Source organism: Biomphalaria glabrata, unplaced genomic scaffold (genome assembly GCF_947242115.1).
Source record: "Biomphalaria glabrata unplaced genomic scaffold, xgBioGlab47.1 scaffold_20, whole genome shotgun sequence".
NCBI classification, from domain to species: Eukaryota; Metazoa; Mollusca; class Gastropoda; family Planorbidae; genus Biomphalaria; species Biomphalaria glabrata.
The window spans coordinates 918,548-946,383 of NW_026602928.1; the positions used below are offsets into that span (position 1 = coordinate 918,548).

At 35.1% G+C, this 27,836-nt stretch overlaps 1 long non-coding RNA gene across 17 annotated transcripts; it reads left to right on the forward strand.

Moving 5' to 3' along the window:
• Positions 1-322: 322 nt before the first annotated feature.
• Positions 323-26,937, forward strand: LOC129924137 (uncharacterized). Of its 17 annotated transcripts, none has more exons than XR_008776088.1 (11): positions 6,157-6,329; positions 16,950-17,107; positions 17,385-17,457; positions 17,568-17,676; positions 18,412-18,504; positions 18,739-18,852; positions 21,147-21,301; positions 22,158-22,344; positions 22,984-23,220; positions 24,413-24,502; positions 24,684-24,813. It is a non-coding gene; the product is annotated as an uncharacterized LOC129924137 (long non-coding RNA). The 17 variants fall into 17 exon arrangements; XR_008776092.1 differs by having other exon boundaries at positions 24,413-24,479; XR_008776084.1 differs by having other exon boundaries at positions 6,237-6,329; positions 22,984-23,116.
• The last annotated feature ends 899 nt before the right edge of the window (positions 26,938-27,836 follow it).

Here is a 27,836-nt window from a genome sequence, read left to right on the forward strand (position 1 = left end):
GCTAGTTTTAAATATCTATTTATACCTTTACTAACTCTGACCTAGAAGAGCGATAGTGAAGTTATTTTTAGGTGTCTGCAGCATGTTGGAATAGATTTTTAAGATTTTTAGAAAATTACGTGTTTTTTCAAAATGGAACATGTGTAGGCTTTAATAGAATAAGATTCTAATGGGAATATTAATGTTTCAGCTGTAGAATATGGATATAAATAATGATTGAGGCAAGTAATGACTCTAGAAAAATACTCTAGATCTAGATCTAGATTCATCATTCTGATCCATTTTTTTTGCCCATTACTTACTAGATCTATATTATATAGATCTAGACACAACTAGACTCTAGATTCTACTAGAATTCTAGCTAGATCTAGATCTACTAGATCTAGTAACTGTAAATACTGTAATGAGTGTAATGACGTAATGTATCACTCACACTGTATCTAGGTCAGTTTATCGAAATAATTAATATTAGATTTAGATCTAATTTAACTAATTAGTTTTTTCCTGTGAATTTAGTCATAAAATTGATTTTTTAAAATAACTGATACAAAGACGTTCAAAGTTATAAGTTATAGATCTATACTATAATTCTATATCCCTTCTCGTACGACTTAGCCTGTCTTAGGGATAGATAGTTTCTGACAACTGTTTAGTGGTGAAAGTGTTAATAATAAATAGACTAGAATCACTAGATTGTCACTAGATCGGTAATATACCATTTGGCGGGCGAGGTCGCCATTACTATGTTAGCGTCCTTAGCTGATAAAAACATTGATGAAAATATTAGGCATCATTCCTTGGAAATGATAATCAAGTTCTTCATTGTTATGTTTTGAACTTGTTTCTCAAAATAAATGGCATTTACATAAAACACATTATAAGAAGCTTGTGGATCTTCTGGAGTTGGTGACTTATTGCATGTTATTGTTTAAAGAACCATGGCCAGCCTTCTGACCTAGGCGGAAAAGAAAGACATTCTGAACAGCACAACAATGAATCATGTTATGATAACCTGAATGTCAAACAGGAAAAGCACAGTGTGCGCAATGTTATAAAAACAAAACATTTTGTTATGAATAATATGTTGTACCTTATTTGTGAAATCACACTCAGCAGCAGGTAATACTTTTATTTATTGTTGTAGTGGATTGCTTAGAGTTCTAATTTTGGAGCAACTCATAACTCAAAAATGGAAGAGGATACAGCTTTTTTGTTCTCTTCCAATTCATGTTTCTTAAATTTTTTCTACAAAACATATGTGAATTTCATGCAGAAAAATACTCAACACATTGCAACCTTTGGCATAAATGGGTTAATATTTAGTCCTAGAACAGTTCAGTAACACTTACCTATATACTTAAGTCTTTTATTTTTACTTTGAGTTTTAAAATAAAAAAAATCGACAAGTCTGGTTTATGTCTTCTTCTGTTTATGTTGTTATTTTAACTGTGTGCATGCATTTTGTGTTCCATTTCCTTGCACTATGTGTCTTTAAGTCTAGAGAGTTTCTAGTGTAGACTTAGTAAAAATGATTAACAACAAAACTGGACGAACAATTTAGTAGTATACAGATCTCATCTCAACATCTACTGTGGTCGTCTAAATGTGATCACGGTTCTCGCAAAACATTAATGAACATTGAAGCTTTGAGTGCTAAAACAAATTATAAATTAACATAACCTGTAACACTGTTACATATAATGATAGCAGCACTAAGGTAGCTCATTTGTGTCATTAATCTAATTACTAGCACTTCAAAAATGTTTGTTTTTTTTTTGGAGTGCGGGACAGAGAGTGTTAGAATGATACCTGGTCACGGCGAGACAATGGTGCCGTGTCAGTTTAGTGGTTTGACTTCTACAAGGGACATGTCTATATTTCTTCATATTTTCTTCTCTGTGATTTTTTATTTCAGTATCTTTGGGCACCTCTTGAGTCCACCCAACTCTAATGGGTACCTGACATTAGTTGGTGAAAGTAAAGGAGATTAGTCATAGTGCTGGCCACATGACACCCTTGTTAACCGTGGGCCACATATATAGGCCACATATATGATATAAAGGTCATCTGTCCTATAGATTGCAAGGTCTGAAAGGAGAACTTTACTTTTTTACTCTTCTCTCAATAACCTTGGTAGCTTAGTGCTGCTTTTATCATAGGTTATGTGTCGTGATTCTTTAAATAAGTCATTCTACATTCATATAAATAATAGTATAACCAAATACAGTTGGTACAGGTGCAGGTAAATGGTAAAAACTTAAGAAGCAATAATACACAGAGCACAAATTTTAAACTAAATATGTAAGGAATATTTTTTGTAACTGAAGAACTACTGGTCTTTAAATACTTAACAATTTTCTATTTACAGCTATTTTTGAATATATAAACATACAAGCAGACAATTTAATGTTGTAGTTAATTCTGTTCATGATTAGTTACATATTCTACTAATATAAAAGGTGCACAGTAGATTAAATAGTTATAAAATATTGACTATAAATATTGAATTAAAAATCACTCCTCTGTTTCTCCAATTGAAATTGACCATTCTTTCTGAAGCTATGTGTATGCTGCCAAAGACATAATATAAAGTATTCAAGCATTTGCTATTATAAAGTGGAAATATTTTACCGCTATAATAAAGTTTGAATGCTTTACTACTATTTAGCCTGATTCCGCCCAACTCTTATAGAAGTACCTGACAATAGTTGGGGAAAAGTCATTTCAGTTGGTTGTTGTGCTGCCCACATGACACCCTTATTGTTAACCATGGGCCAGAGAAACAGATTACCTTTACATCATCTGCTCAATAGATTGCAAGATCTAAAAGGGAACTTTATTTTTATTTTTTTTACTTTAGACCACCATATTAGGCTACAATAGTTAAGTCCCACCTACTACTAATCAAGTAGATTTCTAATTATTCTAGAATTGTAGACCAAGAAATAGAATATAGACCTGCTAAAATGTAACATGCGCATCTCGTATTGGCCTCTTTTAATTATATTAAGTTTTGAAAGCGAAATATCAACTCTTGAAACATATTACTCTGCTCTTTGGAATCTCAAAATGGGTACCTGACTTAAGTAGGAAAACGTAAAGGCAGTTTGCCCATTGATTTTGTTCACCTGCAATAGCTATGTATGTATGTAGACATCCTCGTTGTGAAATATAACTTGCACTGTTACGGATTTGTCTTCTCTTTACACATCTCGAACCGTTTTTAGCGTGTAACATGGCAGAACATTCTACAGTTGTCCCCTCGAGGGCATTACATGTAGCGTGTAACATGGCAGAACTATTCTAGAGGTGTCCCCTCGAGGGCATTACATGTAGCGTGTAACATGGCAGAACTATTCTAGAGGTGTCCCCTCGAGGGCATTACATGTAGCGTGTAACATGGCAGAACTATTCTAGAGGTGTCCCCTCGAGGGCATTACATGGAGCGTGTAACATGGCAGAAAATTCTAGAATTGTCCCCTCGAGGGAATTACATGAAGCGTGTAACATGGCAGAACATTCTAGAGTTGTCCCCTCGAGTGCATTACATGAAGCGTGTAACATGGCAGAACATTCTAGAGTTCTCCCCTCTAGGGCATTACATGTAGCGTGTAACATGGCAGAACTATTCTGGAGGTGTCCCCTCGAGGGCATTACATGAAGCGTGTAACATGGCAGAACATTCTAGAGTTGTCCCCTCTAGGGCATTACATGTAGCATGTAACATGGCAGAACTATTCTGGAGGTGTCCCCTCGAGGGCATTACATGTAGCGTGTAACATGGCAGAACTATTCTAGAGTTGTCCCCTCGAGTGCATTACATGAAGCGTGTAACATGGCAGAACTATTATAGAGTTGTCCCCTCGAGTGCATTACATGAACCGTGTAACATGGCAGAACATTCTAGAGTTGTCCCCTCGAGTGCATTACATGAAGCGTGTAACATGGCAGAACTATTCTAGAGGTGTCCCCTCGAGGACATTACATGTAGCGTGTAACATGGCAGAACTATTCTAGAGGTGTCACCTCGAGGGCATTACATGTAGCGTGTAACATGGCAGAACTATTCTAGAGTTGTCCCCTCGAGGGCATTACATGTAGCGTGTAACATTGCAGAACTATTCTAGAGTTGTCCCCTCGAGGGCATTACATGTAGCGTGTAACATGGCAGAACTATTCTAGAGGTGTCCCCTCGATGGCATTACATGTAGCGTGTAACATGGCAGAACTATTCTAAAGTTGTCCCCTCGAGGGCATTACATGAAGCGTGTAACATGGCAGAACATTCTAGAGTTGTCCCCTCGAGTGCATTACATGAAGCGTGTAACATGGCAGAACATTCTAGAGTTGTCCCCTCTAGGGCATTACATGTAGCGTGTAACATGGCAGAACTATTCTGGAGGTGTCCCCTCGAGGGCATTACATGAAGCGTGTAACATGGCAGAACATTCTAGAGTTGTCCCCTCTAGGGCATTACATGTAGCGTGTAACATGGCAGAACTATTCTGGAGGTGTCCCCTCGAGGGCATTACATGTAGCGTGTAACATGGCAGAACTATTCTAGAGTTGTCACCTCGAGGGCATTACATGTAGCGTGTAACATGGCAGAACTATTATAGAGTTGTCTCCTCGAGTGCATTACATGAAGCGTGTAACATGGCAGAACATTCTAGAGTTGTCCCCTCGAGTGCATTACATGAAGCGTGTAACATGGCAGAACTATTCTAGAGGTGTCCCCTCGAGGGCATTACATGGAGCGTGTAACATGGCAGAAAATTCTAGAGTTGTCCCCTCGAGGGCATTACATGTAGCGTGTAACATTGCAGAACTATTCTAGAGTTGTCCCCTCGAGGGCATTACATGTAACGTGTAACATGGCAGAACTTGATCGTTGTGCTGGCCACATGACATGCTAGTTAATCGTCGGCCATAGAAACATATAACCTTTTCAACATTAGCCCAAAATAGACCACAAGGTCTGATAGGATTACTTAACTACTCTGCTCATTTCAATATTTCTCAAAATTTCTTTCATAATATTATTTTGACGGAACATGATAAATTGATAAAAAATATAAAAAGACGAGTTTTTTTTAGGCCTATAGCTTAATTCAAATTTAATCAAGAAACAATCTATGATTTTACAATGTAGAATTTTAATTGTGACATCATTGACAGATCTTGATAGATCTACAAAGAGCGGCGAAAACTTTATTCAATTTGACTTGCGTGTCCGAATGGTGTGGGTATAGAAAATGAAATCTAGATCCTTGTGATTGTCAAAAGAGTTGAGCCGAAGCCTGCTTGAACAAACCGTTCTGTCTGAAAGAGGTCCAAGTCAATGCCTATGTAAGACATTGCTGTTTCCGATCGCATGGACTAGAATACATGGCCGAAGGCCGAGCAAACCGGGAACACCCCGCCATTTCCCTATGTTTTACCAAGCTAACCGTGCAGGACTCGCCATTATTGTAACGGTCCCTTGAGGAACGGCACATGGATTATCGACAGGGACGTGGAAACTTTAAACTCCGCACCGTGCAATGGGAAAGCTCTCGCATTCCCTTGTACACTCCCACAGTTTTGTTTTGCTATTCATTTAGCCTAATTACTTCCTTAAGTAATCGTTTCCACCCAGTGTGCCACTTTGAGGCAGAATAGCGTACCCTTGGAAATCTAGATCTACTTGTTTTATAGCGCTCGTCATTCTTTATATTGATCTAGGTCAGATAGTAGTCTAGATTATGCTGACAATAAATGCGTATTATAGCCACGGGAAATATGAATTCCTCGTTAATCTTCGGACTCGAAGAGAAGCCTTATTATTGTAGAAGAAACAATTAATTGACTAGATCTAGGTTTGTCATTTATTTTTATGCTACAGGTTTAGTGAGTTTAAGTTATCAGAAGTAGATATAGTCTATATTCTCACTCTAGATCAGCGGTTCTTAACCTCTTTAGCTCCGCGACCCCCTAACACAACTTTTCACTAGGAGGCGACCCCCAACCATAACAAAAAAAATTGTCATGGATGCAAGATCGCCAGCTATCCGGCATGCCGGCAAAATCGAAGTAAAAAAAAACAACTTGCCGGCAAATGCCAGTACGACTGATTGCCGGCTCGGTATAGGACTTTTTTTTTTTTTTTTCACATTCACGTTTTGATCTTTCAAACTAAAACTTAATAAGTCGAATTCAAAGAAAGACAGGAAGTTACAATTCTTAAGTTACGGCGCATGCGCTTTTTTCCGATTTTTCGCTTTTTATCAAAAACGTAAACAAAATTTAGAAACAAATCAGTAAGGCCCCGGCCTGAGACGCCTAATTTAGTAAGATCTAATTATAATAAGTTTGATCTGCCGGCATAAAAATTGAAACCAGGAAACCAAACCTAGAGGCTAAATCAAGTCTAGAGATCTAGATTCTAGATCTATTTCTACAGCGTAGATCAAAAGTAGATTATCTATTATAATGATAAATATTATTATAATCTATTATCAGATATAGATCTAAAAAAAATAAATAATATTCAATATTCTACTTTTAAAGTCTAGACTAGCTCTAATTAAATCTAGATTTTAGATCTAGACTAATTATAAAAAACGTATTTTAAAAATGCAAGACTCTAGATCAAGTAGATGATTCTAGCTAGGGCTAGTCTTCTATCATTACTAAATTAGTGTCTAGACCTAGATCAAATTTCAAGATCTAGATCTAGAACTAAATCTAAAGTAATTTGGATTTAGGTTTAGGCTAGACTGCCGCTAGACCTAACTAAATCTAGAGAAAATATAATATCTAGTTAACTAGTAGCTCTAGCAGTACTCTAGTGGCACTCTATTCCTAGACAAGTTAAAGTCTAGACTTAGACTCAGAGACTATTGTGAGTATGTCTAGATCTCTAATACTTAATACTTACTAGATTCTAGATCTAGTTTGTTTATTAGACCTAGATATAGATAGGTGTAAATTGAAGGATCTACTCTTTTACTATTATAGAATTAAAATGACATCTTGATTAGATCTAGACTAGACATTCTTGATTATCTAGTTCTAGTATAAAAATCAGTCTAAGTACTCAAAGAGTTAGAAGATCCAGTTAATTAGCTCTATATTTGATAAGATCTACTGACTACTCTGTCAGCCAATAAATATTTATAGATCTATTAGATCTTTTATTTAAAATAGAGTTAACTTTTAACATAGGTGCTACAAAGTTTGATTTATACTAATATAGTAATATAGACTATAGTAGTAGTAGGTAGGCCTATCTATGTGAATATTATATATAAAAAAATGAAATGTTCAAACATACATGTAGATTATAGTAATTAAAGTAAAAGCTTAGAATTTATAGTTTGTATTTAAAGATATATATATATGTGTGTGTGTATATATGTTATTTATGTTGTGAAGATATGACTGCAAACAGTTGATCCAGAATTTTGTAATTGACATTGAAGAGAAATATTTAGATGCATTGCTAGATGCATTGCTATTGACGTTGCTAATATATGTCGATAAATCATACAGTGAATTAGGATGAATTCTTATGAGGACTCATTCTATACCAAAGATAGAACCTCTAGACCGACATCCAAGCATACTTAGAGCACCATCTGTTCAGATGCCACAATTATTTTTCCAAGAAGTCTTTTGCTTTTTCAAATTTAACCAACTTTGTCAATTACATCAGGTGCTGTAGAGGTCGTTTATAGAGTTTTGCATTGAAACTAATCTTTGAAAATCTCCTTTGTGTATACTGGTATATCTTACCGGAACTAGTAATTGTGAACAATTTACAACGCCTGTGGATTCATCAAGCTGGATGCTAAATATTGTAAAAGAAGCAGATATCATTTCCTTAATATCAGAAGACATGTCAACTAATCTCCTGTAAATAGTGTCATTATTTATGCAAATTACACTAAATTTATTAATAAATTTGGCTCCAATCATATCTTTAGCCACTGACAATAACTGCTTGGTAGTGGTGTGAGGTTTCAGAACTCTGGCGATTCTGACAGCTACCAAACAAGAAGATTCATAGGCTGATATGTTTCAATTATGGTACTTGCCATATGAGTCTAAACCATCTAAACTAAACCACTGTATGTCATAATCGGCAAAGTTCGGATGTTTGTTCGACCTCAATACATATAGCAGAGAGAACTTCATTACAAATGTTGCATCGGGTTTCTGCTAAAACTATACCGCAAAAAAAAAATATTAAAAAATCGTCATTCTCTTTTATTTTATTAACCTTCTTTTGTTACAAGTCCGTGTTCATGAGTTGTTACATAATGAACTTTTTTCCATTGACTATAATACGATGGCGTATTTATTAATTGAATTTTCTTCACTACGTGATTATATCTTCACCAAAGAAATGTTTGATCCCACAATGGTGTTTCGATGCATTGATAGACAGTAAATTTATTTCTTGAAAAATATATTTTGCAACAACAAAGATGTGGTCTGTAACATCGATTTTTGAATGACAATTATAAAAAAAAAGAAACACAAAGAAGAACAAATAAAAATAACAAACTACTATCAAACAAGGATGTTACATTCACTAAAAGTACCCTCTGTATCGTCTTGCAATATATAGGGTATGTCTTTGTTATATGTAGGTCACAGCTGGGACTGCGCAGCCATGGAAAATACTGCATTCCTCACTAATCTTAAAATTCAGACTCGAAGACTAGCCTTATTATTATATTTGTCACCGCCACTTTTTTTTAAAATTGAAACTTGACGATCGTTTCTAAATTTATTTGGTAATAATGCTATTTGAGTAATGTCCCATCTCTATAATTTGCAATATAAATCTATATCCACTGTGGTACAAAAATGTTACAACACATAAGAACAAAAAAAACTAGCGATAAAAATTATAAATCCCCCCCCCCCCCCAATCCAATTTTCTGATGGTCTTAGGCAACCCTGTGAAATGGTCATTTGACGTCCAAAAGGGTCGCGACCACAGGTTAAGAACCCCTGTTCTAGATCTAAGTTTATAGTTGTACAGCATTCTCAACATTTCTCAGGGGACTTTTTGCTTATACACCATAATATTATTGTTGACAACGGTAAAAGCATCAATATGGACTATGGTGGCTCACATTGTTATGATTGTATTTTCTTTCCTTTTTTAGATAGAATCTGTGTCAAAAGAAGAACGAGGTTAAATGACGTTCTTTTGTTCAACAAATGAAAAGTACCAGTATTAAATATAACTTGATTATTGTACTTTTTGTGTGTAGATTCTTTATGATTTTACATCATTGCATTGATTTCATTGAAATAACAAAACATTAGACTTGATTAGAATTAGATCTAGATCTAGACTAGTTACTAGATTGAGTAAGATTGTCTAGATCTAGTATAATAAATAGTCTAAATTTAAATAATAACGTAGACGTAGACCGAAGATATGAGTTATTAAATCACAAAAGTAATTGCTTTTTTTTTTTATCAAGACTAGATTTTTTTCTAAATGTTTGATTAAAATGTATTGTACTTTATTAACAGTACAGTCACTGAACTGTAGTACAGTACAATACCGAAAATAATAGGCCTACTATGCCCTGCACCTTGCCGTAAGATGCACTACAGTCCTTATATGCACCTAATATTTTGAATTTAGGCCACATATTATATCATATAATCCATTCTATCATTATCAAAAATGTGTATAAGGCTAGTATACACTGTACATTTTATAAAAAGATCTTTAAAAAGGTAAAAGGACACCTTTTACAAAAAATATTAAAAACTTAAACAGGCCTTAATATCATTCAAAGGGCCTATTCAGTGGTCCACTGGTCCAGTTGTAGTGTCTACCCATCAGGCATTTGAACATTTGCCAGAATGCCCATTAAGCCAGTCCATCTTTGCTTTGATAGTACTAATGACCTCTCTTGTAGAAATAGCTATATGAAGAGTATTGTTAAGAATAGTATAGTTTAAATGAGCGTGTAGTTCGTTTCATGAATCAGCTGGGAAAAACAATTACTTAGCAGAGTTTAAGTCACTGATTAACATGCATGACTAGACTGACACATGAAATTCATAATTAGAAAGACATAATTATCTATTTTTTGAATAAACGTATGTAACCTATATAATTAAATAAGAGGGACACTTGGTTTACTGTGTTCTATTATACAGGAATTGAGGTACCATTTTTAAGAGCCTTGCTGTTTTCTGTATCTAATCTTTTGTATAGTTTAGACTTTATTACTGTCACTTCAATGTATTTTGTGTATGACTAGATATAGATTGTATTTATTTAATCTGCCTTTATACAGTTTGATTGGGAAGCTTCATTTCAGAATGTTAATATTCTACAATCTATCATTAATATAATACTGGAATTGCTTTATCAAGTGTGATCTTCACCGTTAAGAAGTTAATAGAACTAAGCACCTTAACACACTGCAGCTAGTTCTAATTAACCCATTCATAAGTTTTCAATTAACCAGTAATTGTAAGTTGCTTGCTTGACATAGAGCTCTAAAAAGGAAGTAAACATTAAGTAATTTTTTAATTGTATACTTCAAATTAGTTTTTAAAATAGCCCAAGAAAGCTAACTTTAGGTCAAAAAATATTTATTGTCCTCAACTTGTATAATTTTTTTTTCCTGTGGTTGCAAAGCATTGGCAAATATTTCTATTTTCTATTCTATATTTCTAGCCTGTAATGGTTTGATCAGCTAGCCCATAAACATTATAGAAAACTTATGGCTTGAAACTTTGATTTCATCTTAAGAAATTTATGCTACATGAGATCTTACAACTTTGTGTTTTAGGAATTCCTTTGTTAGTTGAAAGGAAAGATGAACAATTAGAATAAATATATCATTAAATTAACTAAAAAATTACAATTATTAAAACGTGTGTGCACACTAGAACAACTCTAAGTACTTTTAGGCTATACATTATTAACATTATTAGGATTTGCTACTTTACAATATGGAATTAGGCCTGTAAAAAAAATGTTAAGATTCATTTTGTTTTGCGTATTAGGTTTTTTATAGTGACAATAACATCATCATAAAAACAAAGACTAGAGTTAGACATGAAATAAAGACAGTTCATTTGTTAGCTTCTTTGGATTCTTTTAACAGAATTTAGGACTTTTTTAAAAGCTTAGCTCACTTGGTCTGTGTCTGTCTCCCATTTCCTTTTCACGGATCAAGTTGAAATTTTAAACATATATTCCTTGTCAATGACAATACATGAATTAATGAATCCAAATATAAAATATAGAAATGATGATTACATCCTATGCATCATGCATCTAGTCATGCATGTTAACCAATGACTTAAATTCTGACAAGTCATTGGTTTTCTTGGTTGGCTCAGGCAACCCATTCCATGCTCAGTCACCACCATCTTTGTGAATGGTACTATTAGTCACCACCATCTATATAAATGGTGATTTAAGTCACCACCATCTGTGTGAATGGTACTATTAGTCACCACCATCTGTGTGAATGGTACTATTAGTCACCACCATCTATATGAATGGTGATTTAAGTCACCACCATCTGTATGAATGATACTATCAGTCAACAACATCTGTATGAATGGTACTATCAGTCACCACCATCTGTGTGGTTCAGTGTTTAATGTATAATTGCTAAGAATGGTACTGTCAGTCACCACCATATGCATGAATGGTGCTATAAGTCACCACCATCTGTTTGAATGGAGTTGTCAGTCACCGCCATCTGCATTATGATACTATTAGTCACCACCATCTGCATGTCACTATCAGTCACCACATTGTCAATGAATGGTACTATCAGTCACCACCATATGCATGAATGGTGCTATAAGTCACCACCATCTGTTTGAATGGAGTTGTCAGTCACCACCATCTGCATTAATGGTACTATCAGTCACCACCATCTATATGAATGGTACTATCAGTCACTACCATATGCATGAATGGTGCTATAAGTCACCACCATCTGTTTGAATGGAGTTGTCAGTCACCACCATCTGCATTAATGGTACTATCAGTCACCACCATCTGTGTGAATGGTACTATTAGTCACCACCATCTATATGAATGGTGATTTAAGTCACCACCATCTGTATGAATGATACTATCAGTCAACAACATCTGTATGAATGGTACTATCAGTCACCACCATCTGTGTGGTTCAGTGTTTAATGTATAATTGCTAAGAATGGTACTGTCAGTCACCACCATATGCATGATTGGTGCTATAAGTCACCACCATCTGTTTGAATGGAGTTGTCAGTCACCGCCATTTGCATTATGATACTATTAGTCACCACCATCTGCATGTCACTATCAGTCACCACATTGTCAATGAATGGTACTATCAGTCACCACCATATGCATGAATGGTGCTATAAGTCACCACCATCTGTTTGAATGGAGTTGTCAGTCACCACCATCTGCATTAATGGTACTATCAGTCACCACCATCTATATGAATGGTACTATCAGTCACCACCATATGCATGAATGGTGCTATAGGTCACCACCATCTGTTTGAATGGAGTTGTCAGTCACCACCATCTGCATTAATGGTACTATCAGTCACCACCATTTGAATGAATGGTAATATCAGTCACCACCATGTCCATGAATAGAACTATATGAATGGTACTATCAGTCACCACCATATGCATGAATGGTGCTATAAGTCACCACCATCTGTTTGAATGGAGTTGTCAGTCACCACCATCTGCATTAATGGTACTATCAGTCACCACCATCTGCATGTCACTATCAGTCACCACATTCTGAATGAATGGTACTATCAGTCACCACCATTTGAATGAATGGTAATATCAGTCACCACCATCTGTATGAATGATACTATCAGTCACCACCATCTGTTTGAATGGTACTATCAGTCACCACCATCTATATGAATGGTACTATCAGTCACCACCATATGCATGAATGGTGCTATAGGTCACCACCATCTGTTTGAATGGAGTTGTCAGTCACCACCATCTGCATTTATGGTACTATCAGTCACCACCATTTGAATGAATGGTAATATCAGTCACCACCATGTCCATGAATAATACTATATGAATGGTACTATCAGTCACCACCATATGCATGAATGGTACTATAAGTCACCACCATCTGTTTGAATGGAGTTGTCAGTCACCACCATCTGCATTAATGGTACTATCAGTCACCACCATCTATATGAATGGTACTATCAGTCACCACCATATGCATGAATGGTACTATCAGTCACCACCATATGCATGAATGGTGCTATAGGTCACCACCATCTGTTTGAATGGAGTTGTCAGTCACCACCATCTGCATTAATGGTACTATCAGTCATTACCATTTGAATGAATGGTAATATCAGTCACCACCATGTCCATGAATAATACTATATGAATGGTACTATCAGTCACCACCATATGCATGAATGGTGCTATAAGTCACCACCATCTGTTTGAATGGAGTTGTCAGTCACCACCATCTGCATTAATGGTACTATCAGTCACCACCATCTGCATGTCACTATCAGTCACCACATTCTGAATGATTGGTACTATCAGTCACCACCATTTGAATAAATGGTAATATCAGTCACCACCATCTGTATGAATGATACTATCAGTCACCACCATCTGTTTGAATGGTACTATCAGTCACCACCATCTATATGAATGGTACTATCAGTCACCACCATATGCATGAATGGTGCTATAGGTCACCACCATCTGTTTGAATGGAGTTGTCAGTCACCACCATCTGCATTAATGGTACTATCAGTCACCACCATTTGAATGAATGTTAATATCAGTCACCACCATCTGCATGAATAATACTATATGAATGGTACTATCAGTCACCACCATATGCATGAATGGTGCTATAAGTCACCACCATCTGTTTGAATGGTGCTATAAGTCACCACCATCTGTTTGAATGGAGTTGTCAGTCACCACCATCTGCATTAATGGTACTATCAGTCACCACCATTTGAATGAATGGTAATATCAGTCACCACCATGTGCATGAATAATACTATATGAATGGTACTATCAGTCACCACCATATGCATGAATGGTGCTATAAGTCACCACCATCTGTTTGAATGGAGTTGTCAGTCACCACCATCTGCATTAATGGTACTATCAGTCACCACCATCTGTGTGAATGGTACTATTAGTCACCACCATCTATATGAATGGTGATTTAAGTCACCACCATCTGTATGAATGATACTATCAGTCAACAACATCTGTATGAATGGTACTATCAGTCACCACCATCTGTGTGGTTCAGTGTTTAATGTATAATTGCTAAGAATGGTACTGTCAGTCACCACCATATGCATGAATGGTGCTATAAGTCACCACCATCTGTTTGAATGGAGTTGTCAGTCACCACCATCTGCATTAATGGTACTATCAGTCACCACCATTTGAATGAATGGTAATATCAGTCACCACCATGTCCATGAATAATACTATATGAATGGTACTATCAGTCACCACCATATGCATGAATGGTGCTATAAGTCACCACCATCTGTTTGAATGGAGTTGTCAGTCACCACCATCTGCATTAATGGTACTATCAGTCACCACCATCTGCATGTCACTATCAGTCACCACATTCTGAATGATTGGTACTATCAGTCACCACCATTTGAATAAATGGTAATATCAGTCACCACCATCTGTATGAATGATACTATCAGTCACCACCATCTGTTTGAATGGTACTATCAGTCACCACCATCTATATGAATGGTACTATCAGTCACCACCATATGCATGAATGGTGCTATAGGTCACCACCATCTGTTTGAATGGAGTTGTCAGTCACCACCATCTGCATTAATGGTACTATCAGTCACCACCATTTGAATGAATGTTAATATCAGTCACCACCATCTGCATGAATAATGCTATATGAATGGTACTATCAGTCACCACCATATGCATGAATGGTGCTATAAGTCACCACCATCTGTTTGAATGGAGTTGTCAGTCACCACCATCTGCATTAATGGTACTATCAGTCACCACCATCTGCATGTCACTATCAGTCACCACATTCTGAATGAATGGTACTATCAGTCACCACCATTTGAATGAATGGTAATATCAGTCACCACCATCTGTATGAATGATACTATCAGTCACCACCATCTGTTTGAATGGTACTATCAGTCACCACCATCTGTTTGAATGGTACTATCAGTCACCACCATCTATATGAATGGTACTATCAGTCACCACCATCTATATGAATGGTACTATCAGTCACCACCATCTGTTTGAATGGAGTTGTCAGTCACCACCATCTGCATTAATGGTACTATCAGTCACCACCATCTATATGAATGGTACTATCAGTCACCACCATATGCATGAATGGTGCTATAGGTCACCACCATCTGTTTGAATGGAGTTGTCAGTCACCACCATCTGCATTAATGGTACTGTCAGTCACCACCATCTGTGTGAATGGTACTATTAGTCACCACCATCTATATGAATGGTGATTTAAGTCACCACCATCTGTATGAATGATACTATCAGTCAACAACATCTGTATGAATGGTACTATCAGTCACCACCATCTGTGTGGTTCAGTGTTTAATGTATAATTGCTAAGAATGGTACTGTCAGTCACCACCATATGCATGATTGGTGCTATAAGTCACCACCATCTGTTTGAATGGAGTTGTCAGTCACCGCCATTTGCATTATGATACTATTAGTCACCACCATCTGCATGTCACTATCAGTCACCACATTGTCAATGAATGGTACTATCAGTCACCACCATATGCATGAATGGTGCTATAAGTCACCACCATCTGTTTGAATGGAGTTGTCAGTCACCACCATCTGCATTAATGGTACTATCAGTCACCACCATATGCATGAATGGTGCTATAGGTCACCACCATCTGTTTGAAGGGAGTTGTCAGTCACCACCATCTGCATTAATGGTACTATCAGTCACCACCATTTGAATGAATGGTAATATCAGTCACCACCATGTCCATGAATAATACTATATGAATGGTACTATCAGTCACCACCATATGCATGAATGGTGCTATAAGTCACCACCATCTGTTTGAATGGAATTGTCAGTCACCACCATCTGCATTAATGGTACTATCAGTCACCACCATCTGCATGTCACTATCAGTCACCACATTCTGAATGAATGGTACTATCAGTCACCACCATCTGGATGTCACTATCAGTCACCACATTCTGAATGAATGGTACTATCAGTCACCACCATTTGAATGAATGGTAATATCAGTCACCACTATATGTATGAATGATACTATCAGTCACCACCATCTGTTTGAATGGTACTATCAGTCACCACCATCTATATGAATGGTACTATCAGTCACCACCATATGCATGAATGGTGCTATAAGTCACCACCATCTGTTTGAATGGAGTTGTCAGTCACCACCATCTGCATTAATGGTACTATCAGTCACCACCATCTGCATGTCACTATCAGTCACCACATTCTGAAAAATCTAAAGTGGAACCCATTCAGGTCTATAATTCAAGTTGTCATTGAACGCTCTTGCATCTAAACAAAAATTATCAAAGAATAAGAGTTACACTGACATAAAAATAGAATGCCGACCAATGAGTGGTTCTATTTTATTCTCGTTAAGATTGATTTTGATCAATTCATATTTTTTTCGCCTTATAACTATTTTGAAAATGTCTTGACCACATAGTCTTTGCGGGCCCCTAAGACCTTGTAAGGTGGCCATAGATTTTTAGCTTATGTTTTTTTACTATAGTTAGCAGGTCAGCTCCAATACTGATGCCCCTTTTAAAGTTTTAAGTTAATAAACAGATTATTGATTGTTGCATTTTCTCCATTATGTTGCCATCTATTTACTAAGTTGTACGTTTTTCAGAAAAGTGAAGACTGTGTGTGGAAGTTTGCCAGAGGCAAGCTTTGGATTTCTTTCATAGAGCAAGGGACAACACTCTCAATACCTTTTGATATCATTCCAACACCTATAGCTGTGGTGAGACTATTTCGAGGTCTCAGGAATGTATTTCTTATCAATTGGTAAGTTTGTTTATTACTGTTACTAAAATAGCACTGTTGGTAAATAAAATTTTAATTGAACATGGAGACTATGTCAAATAAACATTTAGTGGGTAAAGCATCCACTCACTACATAGAAACTTAACTTTATTTGAATATTTTTTGTATTTTGTCTAAATATTGTTTATAGAAATTAACACCATAATATTTTTTAAGATGAATGTTTGCTGTTGTATTTAGAAATGGTAAATCTTCACAGACATTGCAATGTTATCTTTTGAATTTATTCCCTAATCAGGTAATCATGCATCACATGCCCTCAGATATGTACACAAAATGAAGTTTGAGGAGAAAGAGAAAGGATCAAGATGGTATACTTTGAATTCTACAAATTAAATCCTACTTTACTCAGTTAAAAAATCGAGTTTATGTGTAACTACTATGATTCTACAAATATTTTTTGTTTGTTTGCTATGCACAGATTTACAAGACACTAAAGTTATCTATCAACTATACTCAATGTATGAATGACTTGCAGCCAGACTAGAATTATAGAGAAAGATGTTTTTCTGCTGGCTAAACATGTATGGGTATGTTTGTCTGTCTTTTATTATGTCTATCTAAAAAATAATTGTTTTATAAATGCAAAAGTTTGCCTAAGAAATAGGAATGTATGTATAGAAAACAAAATAATTTGTATCTTTTTAAAACAATAATGATAGTAAGATGGGTAAACAAAAGCTACTTAGTTATGTGAGTAAATGTGTGTGAATCAGTGATTATATTACAAAAAAGCATCATTTCAATTTTTGAGACAATTTGAAGAGATCAATGGCTTGATGCTCAAAGTATTGAGTTGTGTGTTCTCTTCATCACCTTCACCTACCCCTTAGTCTGTTCAACCATTGGGACACCTAACAAGATCTGTCAAATGTCTTTCTCCATTCCTCTCTGTCCTTTGCTTTGGATAGAATTTCATTCCATGACATGCCTGTCCATTCTTTGATGTCTTCCCATCGCTTCCTCTGTCTTCCGTTTTCTTCTTTTTCTGGTATTTTTTTCCTGAAGGAAAGTCTTAGCGGGCCTGGAAGACCTGGCCATAGAGTTTGAGTTTACTTTTTTTTGACAGTGGTTAGCAGGTCATCATATAAGATAAGATAAGTTAGGTGATACTGAAGATCTTTCTGTAGCATCTTAGCTCCATTGCTAGGATCCCTTTCTCTAGATCTGAAGTCAGCATCCAATATTCGCATTCATATAAGGAATGTGGCCGTAACAACATCAGTCTGATTTTAGTGTCAAGGGCTATGCCTTTGTCTGTCCAGATTGTTTTGAGTTTTGCAAGTGCTGCTGTTGTCTAGGCAATTCTGGCCAGTAGTTCCGGTTTTGGTTTCTTCATCTGAGACAAAAACTCCAAGGTAAATACCTTGTTGCTCTCTGTAAAGAAGTTAAAATCATTAAGGCAGTGCCAGAGGTGAAGTTATGCAGTTATTCTAGAACTTTGTTACAAAAAAAAAAAAGTTCATTAGGCTTTCTTAATTGGGTTAACCTTACTTGAATGAAAAAAATATATGAAAGTGTTAAAAATTTATTGATAATCACTGTTCAGAAACCAGAAGTAAGTCCTAATCATTCTTCATTGTATTACTCAGGGTCTGTTCCATCACATCCAGTCAATAAAGGAATAATATCTATGATGTCAGACAACAATAAAGATCCATTTCTGTAGAAGAAGATCTCACTACCATGAACACTCTAGGGCTAGGGTGAGTTGTGATAAAGACCTAAACAAACATTGCAAGGATATGCTTAGTGTTAGGGTTGTGTTTTTACATATTAAAAGACCTCTTGGGGTTAGGCCTGGGCCCCCTGAAAGATGAGTTCACACAATATCAGGATAGCTCTAAACAGTAAACTTAAAAGAATATTAAATGCAATAATTTACAATAATGAGGATTAAATAGCAAAGTCATTTAAAAAAATGATATACAAGCCATTAACTATGGTTGAGAGTTTGCACTCATGCATAAATCTATTTCAAATTAAGAACCATGCATATGTCAGCATTAAGTGTGTGTTGACGTAGTATTATAATATTACACGTAAGACTGGTTACTATTAATGCAAATGTCATGGAATGCTAGGTTTGTGCTTCCTGGAGTCACACATGACAAACATAGATATTACAGACTGACTTAAATCCACTTTGGCAGGCAAAATATAAAGTTTATTTGATGACAATAATTATACTGCACTCCTTGGCAGTTACATAATCCAATACAAGACATTATCACATCCGCATAACAGCAGTATCATGTATATTCAACATGTTAAGTTTTCAGAATAGACTACAAGTAAAGTCCACATCACTTCGGGTAGCAAATACTTCAATACTACAGAACATTATCTACTAGAAATATATATACTGTCTCAAGTGACCACTGGCTTCGACTGCCCAAAGATACTACTTAACTCAAAGTTACTACTCGACTCTCTAAGTCACTACCGTGCAGACTGGACCAAAAGATACTACTGACTGAACTAAAAGTCAATTTAGTCCTTACTTCCTGTTTCTACATCAGGAATTTCATGTGTCTTTTTACCCTCTTAACCCGAGGTGAACATATAACAGGCAATGTCAACCGAGACTGTGATCATAATTTACAAAGATTTCTAAAAATATTTTAAATTTATTCATATTTTTTTTATTACATTCAGCCATCACTATACTATTTAGTAAATGAATCCTGAGGGAAAATTTCCCTAAAACTAATTAATATTTTTTCGTCTCTGAGTATGTCTTAGTTTGTTTTTTTTCCCATCATTTGATATGTCATAATTTAGGCTTGAAAATAAAGTCTTTTAGTCTTTCTTCATTCAGCAATTCCAGAAGATGAGCATTAGAGCTCCACCATCTTCTTCATATGAAATATATGTGAAAAATGGTATTTGGAAGTGGCTGAAATTTTATAATCATCTTAAAATGTTACTTTACTCTCTTTGATTGTAGTAGGATACACACACACACACACAAGAAAAGTGATCCAAAACTATTAGCTAACAAATAACCACTTGGATTTGATGGTATTCAAGCTAGATTACTCAAAGAACTAGCACCAGTGTTCAAAATGCTTTTTCGGGCATCAAATTATCAGGGTAGAGTAGCAAAGTAGATAAACTGCAGACCAGTATCACTCATCAGCATCACATGTACAATACTAGAACACATAATGTGTATGAACATCATAATTACTTAGATTAACATAATGTCCTTACTCTATGACAACATGGTTTTAGGAAATCTAGGTCATGTGTAACTCTTAATAGGTCTAATTGATGACTTTTCAAAGACTTAGATAATAGTGAGCAAACATCATTTTATTTTGACTTCTCTAAGGCATTTTGACAAAGTTCACCACCATAGTTTGCTTACAAAATTAAACAATTGACTTTACCTGTCCATTACACCAATGGATCCAGGATTTTGAAAATAGTTGTAGAATTAACTATAATAATAATGAGTCCAAATCATTACCAAGCTAACTCATGTGTACCTTAAAGAACAGTTCAAGGTCAACCTGTGTTTCTAATTTACATAAATGACCTGGGTTCTACCTAGATTTATAGTTTAAGCCCACTTTACAAGCTTTGTTTAGTTTATTTATACTATAATAAAAATGTTAAAAATCATGAACAGCATACATTTTTTTAAATTTCAGAAATATAAATGTAAACCATCTCATGGCCTCATTGAAGTGGATAGTATACTTTAACTGTTTGCTTATGACAATTATCAAAGTCTTAGCCCTGTCCCTTTTTGTACTCTGAACTATGACCTCTAATAGAGATTAGTTTTTCAAGTGAAGAGTTTTCTGACAATTCCTAACTGCCAACTAACATGATCATGATGATCATCTTTCTAACATAAACTCACATGCCAACCTATCTAGAGATATAGACATTACATAATATTATGGAGTGTAGGTTAGTTTTACAATGATGAAATCATAGGAATTGTGTATATGTTATTTTACAAACTGAAGAAATGGTTTTTCAACAGGAGACATGAACTACATGAAGACAATTTTGGGATGGAGGAAACCACACAGAGACTTCAATGGGGAACAAAAGTCAAATGGAGTGTGTTCAAAGTTAGCATTCAATTCTTGTCACTCAATTCTCCATGATATGTTTACAGGGAGACTAAACATTTTTGTAATAAAATTTATTTATTTTTCTTATTTTTAATTCATTCATTTTTTTTAGCATTAATTAACATTAATTTGTGACTCCCTTGTTTTGTTTTGAAAGTTCCTTTAGAAGTGAAGATTATTACATTCAAGTCCAAACCTCCCACAGGACTTGGAGGATGGCAGCGGGTAGAGTTCAAACTTGTAATTATCATGATGACAGCCCAGAGCACATACCACACAACCAGGCAGCCCTCTACATATAACTTAGTATAACTTAAGAATACATTTAAGATTGGGTTAGCTTTTTGGAGTCACATATCAAAATTGCATCAACAAATAGCATCCAAAGGTTTTTTGAATATTTTGAAAATGCTGCTAAGGAAAATATTATTTTGTATTAGCAACTAATTATCACTAGCAGTATTATTTATGACACCTTAAAACACCAGGATGGTCTGCCTAGTCGTGTGGTTTGCACGCTGGACTGTCATTCAGATTTATCGATGATCCTGGGTTCAAACCCTGCCCGCTCCCATTCCCCATCCTCCTGCAGGAGGTTTGGACTAGGAAGTAATTATCTTCAACTCTGAAAACATTTTGCATGTCATCATTTTATTATAATCTAGATGAATATAATGAATACTTTTGACAATGGTAATAATCTGACAGCACAGAAATAACAATGGGAATCTTGTAATTATCTCCAATGACCAAGTAGAATTTTTACTACTACTTCAAAGACTTGAAAGTATTTGATAGATTTTGATGAAATGAACATGGGAATCATTGGATTAGGACCAGGGGGATTTTTTTTCATATATTGACCTTGATCATTGAGATTGAGCTGAAATTAATTTTTTTTTTTTAAATTTCCCCAGGGACATGATGCCAGTAAAATGAGAAAATAGAGTGGAAGAGAGTCCATAGTTTGTTTTGCTCCCGATTCAATAGAGAACAAAGTTAAGATTAGCGATGGAGATAAAAGGAATCTCTAAAACAATAATTCTTATCAAAATCCAACAATCTCTATTCAAACTATTAATCTAAGCAGTAACATGACAACTAGTAAGTGGCTTCTTTTTTTTATTATGTGCAATTTAAGAGATATTTCAATAAATGATTTTAATAAAACTCCATTAAGCGTAAGTATGGCAGGATCACTATGGAACAACCTGTTAACTACCTCACCCTAAGATCAATGCTAGTCAACAATCACAAAGAGGAGTGGTTCTACCAATGGGCATCAGGAAACACAGGCAGAGCCATGTACAAAGAAATGACCATGCCAAACAAACTGGACAATATTAACTTCTTCCCCTGCAAAGAGCAATCTACAACCTTCCAACTAAGAACAGGACAAACACCTCTGTTAAATTACCATCTTAACAAGATAAATCCCACTCACCTACCTCTTTGTAGACACTGCACCCACCCTTATGAAACTGTAAACCACATCCTCTTTGAATGCCCCTTCCTAATCCACCTTAGGCAGACCCTACTAACATTTCAAACCAACATAACCAACACCCTGTATGCAGTGCTGAACAACTGAAGACACTATTTTTCCTTGGCACAGTCTGCAAAAGAGCTCTGAGCTCAGCAGCGAAAAGCTGGTTAGAAAGAAGAAGTAGTATATAAGTATAAATAAAAGTTCATTTAAGGAAAATGTACTAATCTGATGTAAATTTATTTATAATGTTATAGTTTGAACCAAAGAGTGAAGCTCACGTGAGGACAGTTTTCAACACTAGAGTTACAGTACTAGTCCTCGGTGGAATCAAGGAGTCATTAAAGAATCATTCTGGAAGATCAAATTAATACAAGCACTGAACAGCAGGTGAATCCTTTGACATCTGATAACTACCATGTCAATAGCAAGTTTATTTTTATTAAAGACTTTAGTTATCCAAAACATTGATGCTTCTTTGAACCACTCTCTGGGTAAACAAAACTACATAAATAGTTTATAATTAGACTTAACATTTCTTATGTGTCAAAGTGTTCTATGCATTACATTACTTTTACCTATCCCTTAGTCTATGGGACCGTTGGGGCACCATGCAAGACTCGTCGACCATTTTTCTCCATTCCTCTCTGTCTTTTGCCTTAGTTAGAACCTCTTTCAATGGCAGACCTGTTCATTCTTTTATGTTATCCTCCCATCACTTTCTCTGTCTGCCTCTTCTTTTTTTTTCCTGGTACTGTTCCCTGAAGGAAGGTCTTTGTGAGCCCCGAAGATCTTGTAATATAGCCATAGATTTTAAGCTTGCATTTTCTTACAATAGTTAGCAGGTCATCATGGGGTCCAATCACTGCAGTAACCCTGTCTTTAGTCTCTTGGTTTGTGATGTGGTCTCTGAATGTAATACCTAGGATTCTTCTGTTGTAATACCTAGAATTCTTGTGTAGAATTTCAATTCCATTGCTAGGATCCTCCTCTCTAGCTTTGCAGTCAACGTCCAAGACTCACAAGCATATAAAAATGTGGCCATGACCAGAGAGCGCATCAGTCTGATTTTGGTGCTGAGGGCTAAGCCTTTGTCTTTCCATATTATTTTAAGTTTTGAAAGGGCTGCTGTGGACTGTGATATTCAGGCCAGTAGTTCAGGTTTCGTTCCCTCATCTGAGACATTTGAAGTGGGCCAAAATGCTCTTTTGAATTTAATAAAGACAAGCTACAGGTTTAATTATTGTTAACTGCATTTGTCGACTGGTTGTCAGTAAAACCAAGACTTGGTAGAATTTAAGATTCTATATATATTGTTACATGGTGCAGCTTTAGTGAAATCCAGCTAGTCTGTAGAACTGGCATGTCAAACATTGTCCACATATTTTTGTAATTACTTTTCGAAGTTGGTATATTTCTCTTCTTATAGGATTTCTAGAGCTAGATATATTCAGTAGTGTCCAAACTAGTTTAGCATGGATTCCATTATCACTAAGACTTTAAACACATTATATTTTATTTGTCAGCTGAATACCTTCATTATCTCATTAACAATTGTTCTGATCAAGATGCAGACCAAGTTCTCTAAATTAGATCAGCTTATAGACTAATGAAATAATCTCCTATGAGTTACAGGCAAAACTTAAAGTCTACATCAAAATTTTTTTCTTTTGGATAATATTACAGACAGGAATGGAAAATATGGCCAACAGATCATGTGTGGTGCCCCAATGGTCCAACAACTTAGGGATAGGTGAATGTGATAATACATAATAGGTTAGCTAAAACTTACAGGTTAATTCAGGAAATTAAGTTAACTTTCTAATTATTATTTTTTTTTGTACTAAATCTTTTTTTCAAGTGCTAATTTGATTAAACTATATAAAAAAATAGCTTTCAGTTCCAGTATCTACACTAATCTTCTATGTCTAGGTCATTAATTGTAAATGTTTTTTAGATAATGATGCAGAGTATTTCCTGGTGATCAAGAATTAGGAGCTGCACACAGTTTAATGAAACCATATTTTAGGAACAGATAGAAAACAAAGAACTGCAGCAAAGATGGCCTGTTTTTATTCTTCTTCATGGCAAGTAGATTTTTAAAGCATTATGATATAGTTCCCCTTTTAGACCTTGTGGTCCATAGGGCAGATGATATAAATTCATCTGTTCCTTTGGCCTACAATTATGGTATAGCTATTTTAAATAGATCTTTCTATCTTTGAATGAATGCATAATAACAAAAAATAGACAACATAAGAAATTAGATAAAAATTACCTAACCAAAAAACTTATTTAAGCATGCTAATTAAAAATGTTGTCATTAGCTTTTTTTTTTTATTATCCTTTTTTTTTTTAAATAAGTTTTCCAAGATTACATTTGAATACAGCTTCATTCTAATCACTAAGGATACAGGACTTGACTTAAACTTTTTGACTCCCAGCAGAGCATAGAGCTGCCGCATCAGTGCTTCACATTCTGAATCTGTTCTGGGCTATTCCCCTTGCTTGGGTCCATTTCCATCCTGCCAACTTTCCTTCTTGGTCTGCCGGTTTAATCCATGTTTGCATGGGTCTCCTAGACTTTCTCTTCCTCTCTGGGTTCCAGTCCAGTCTTGCAATGTTGTCTGCTGTTCTTCCCATTGTGTGCCCAATGCATCCCCATGTGCATCATTTGATTTCTTGTTCTATCTGTTTACTTTTTTGTTTCTCATAGGCTGTAGTTTGATATTTTGGCTTAATGAATAAGGTTTATACCGTAATAATTTCAGTATTCTTCTCAAAAGGTTGGCTGATTGTTAAAGGGCTTGGTTTCTGAATCTAAGGGTCTTGGGTTCGAAGATTGGGATGGAGTTTCTAAAATGACCCTGAGCCCTAATACGTACCTGACATTTGTTGTTGAAAGTAAAGGTGGCAGGTCATTATGCTTTGCACATGACACTCTTGCTAGTCAATGTTAACTGAATATGTTACTGGCTATAAATCAGTCTTTTACTATTTTAACAAATTTTAGGTGCTGTTAATTGGTTCAATTATCTATGCATTTAAACTAGAAAACAGGGTCAGGTTAAGATAACTATGTACATTTACTTTCTATCGCAGATAATCCCAAACTAACTTATTTTATCATCAATGTACCAGCTGTCAGCCAGGTGCTCCTGTGTATATGAAGACAGCTCCAAGTTAGCCACCCTTCCAAATCAGTCAATATTCTTGGGCCCATTATGTGTACTCCTCAAAAGTTTTATATAAAATAATTTGTTTTTAAAACAAAGCTAGACATTAAATTCAGTTGTGATTGATTTCAGCCCACCGATACAAGGGACATAGTTGCAAGTATAGCAGCAAAACAAACCCTCAATAAACAATAACTATACTTTTAGACTTAGATCCTCTCCCTCTGGCGCATTGGGTAGCAAGCTGCCTCCAAAAAGATCTGTCATTGGCAGAAGCCTCTTCCCTCATACTTATAGAAATATAAAAATATGCTGACTTCTAGAAAAGAGAAAAATGGAAAGACAAACTAAACTTTGTCAATGTATTTAAAAAAAACAATGTTGAACCAGCTAATAGTTGTCATGTCATCAGCCAGCCACCTTGGCATCAGTACCAAGATTGACTGCTATCCAAAAAACTGCCAAACCAAATGTTAGGCACTATCATCTTTGTCTTGTAGATGGCATTCAAAGAGGATGCAGTTTTTAAAGTTTCATAAGGGTAGCTGACTAAACATTAATGGGGAAGTGGACTCAAGATATGGATACCATCATTTATATTACATTGAACTTCTGCATTATCCTTTTTATATTTTGCATTTTAAAATATAATTTTTTATTTGTATTATTTTATCATTATTTTTTTTTTAGATCAAAGGAATGTACATGCTGCTGATATAGAACAAGTTTCTGACTGCTTCCAGATCAATGTTCTTAGTTCTGCTAATGATCTACTATTGCACGATAAATAAGCAAAGTCCTGAAAAGCCTGCAGAATCTGGGAGCACACTTTAGTTAATAAGCAGGGTGTCATATGGCCTGCACAATGATCAACAGTTAGCAGTAAAGACATCCTTCAATGAAGCAGCCCTATTTACGCCAAGATAACAATGTCTTTTTTAGTACTGTATTGTATATTATTTTACACCTTAATTTTTAGTCTTAACTATTGGTCACTGTAAAAAAAAAACTAAGTAAAATATTTTTAGAGCTATAGCGAGTATAATTTGTTTTTTTTTAAATCCAATGTAGATAGTTTTTTTTTTTAATGGCATTGTTCATGTAAATATTTTTCACAGAGTTAAAGTAAAGGCATTTTCTGCATGGATAATAAAGGTGTTATTATTAATAGTAGTAATAGTATTATGAAATAAAAACTAAAGAATTATGTTAAGACATATTTTATATGAAAGCTCCTTAAATGCATTCAACAAATTACATAATTTACTAGTAGGAATACTATAAGTGTGCAGTATATTTGCTACACTGTAGCAAATAAAGGCCTACCATTATCTCTAATATTAAAAACAAAAATTAAAAAAAAATGCCTTATAATATTAATAGCATTGTAACTAACTAAAAGCAATTAAACTATTATTTAATACACAACAACAGTATTGACCATCACTGTATTAGTTCACATTGTCACATTTTTAAGCTTAATTGAATACTATCAACTATTAATGCTTAACAGATGTCATCATATTAAATTTTACATCCATAATAAAGAAAAGCAATTACACAAAATATTTTCCAAGACACACGCAACACATAAGATTGTCAATAAAATGTATGGTTCTTATTTTTCTTAAAGGCTTCTCTTTAAAGTTACAAATAGCTACATTGGAACCATTGGTTACTTTTAATAAACAATTACAAGCCACTTAGGTTAACACCATTTTTAAAGATAATTCTATCAATTACAAAATGATTGATCATTACTGACATCTCAAGATAAAATAAAACATCTATCTTCATAAATTGGTTTATTTTTGTTAAAGCTTATATCAACTCACTGTGATAAAAAGTTTGCACATTTATTTGTTGCACACCCTATCTTGGATCAAGTTGAAACTTTGCACAATTATTTATTGTACCTGAAATCAAGAATCAAT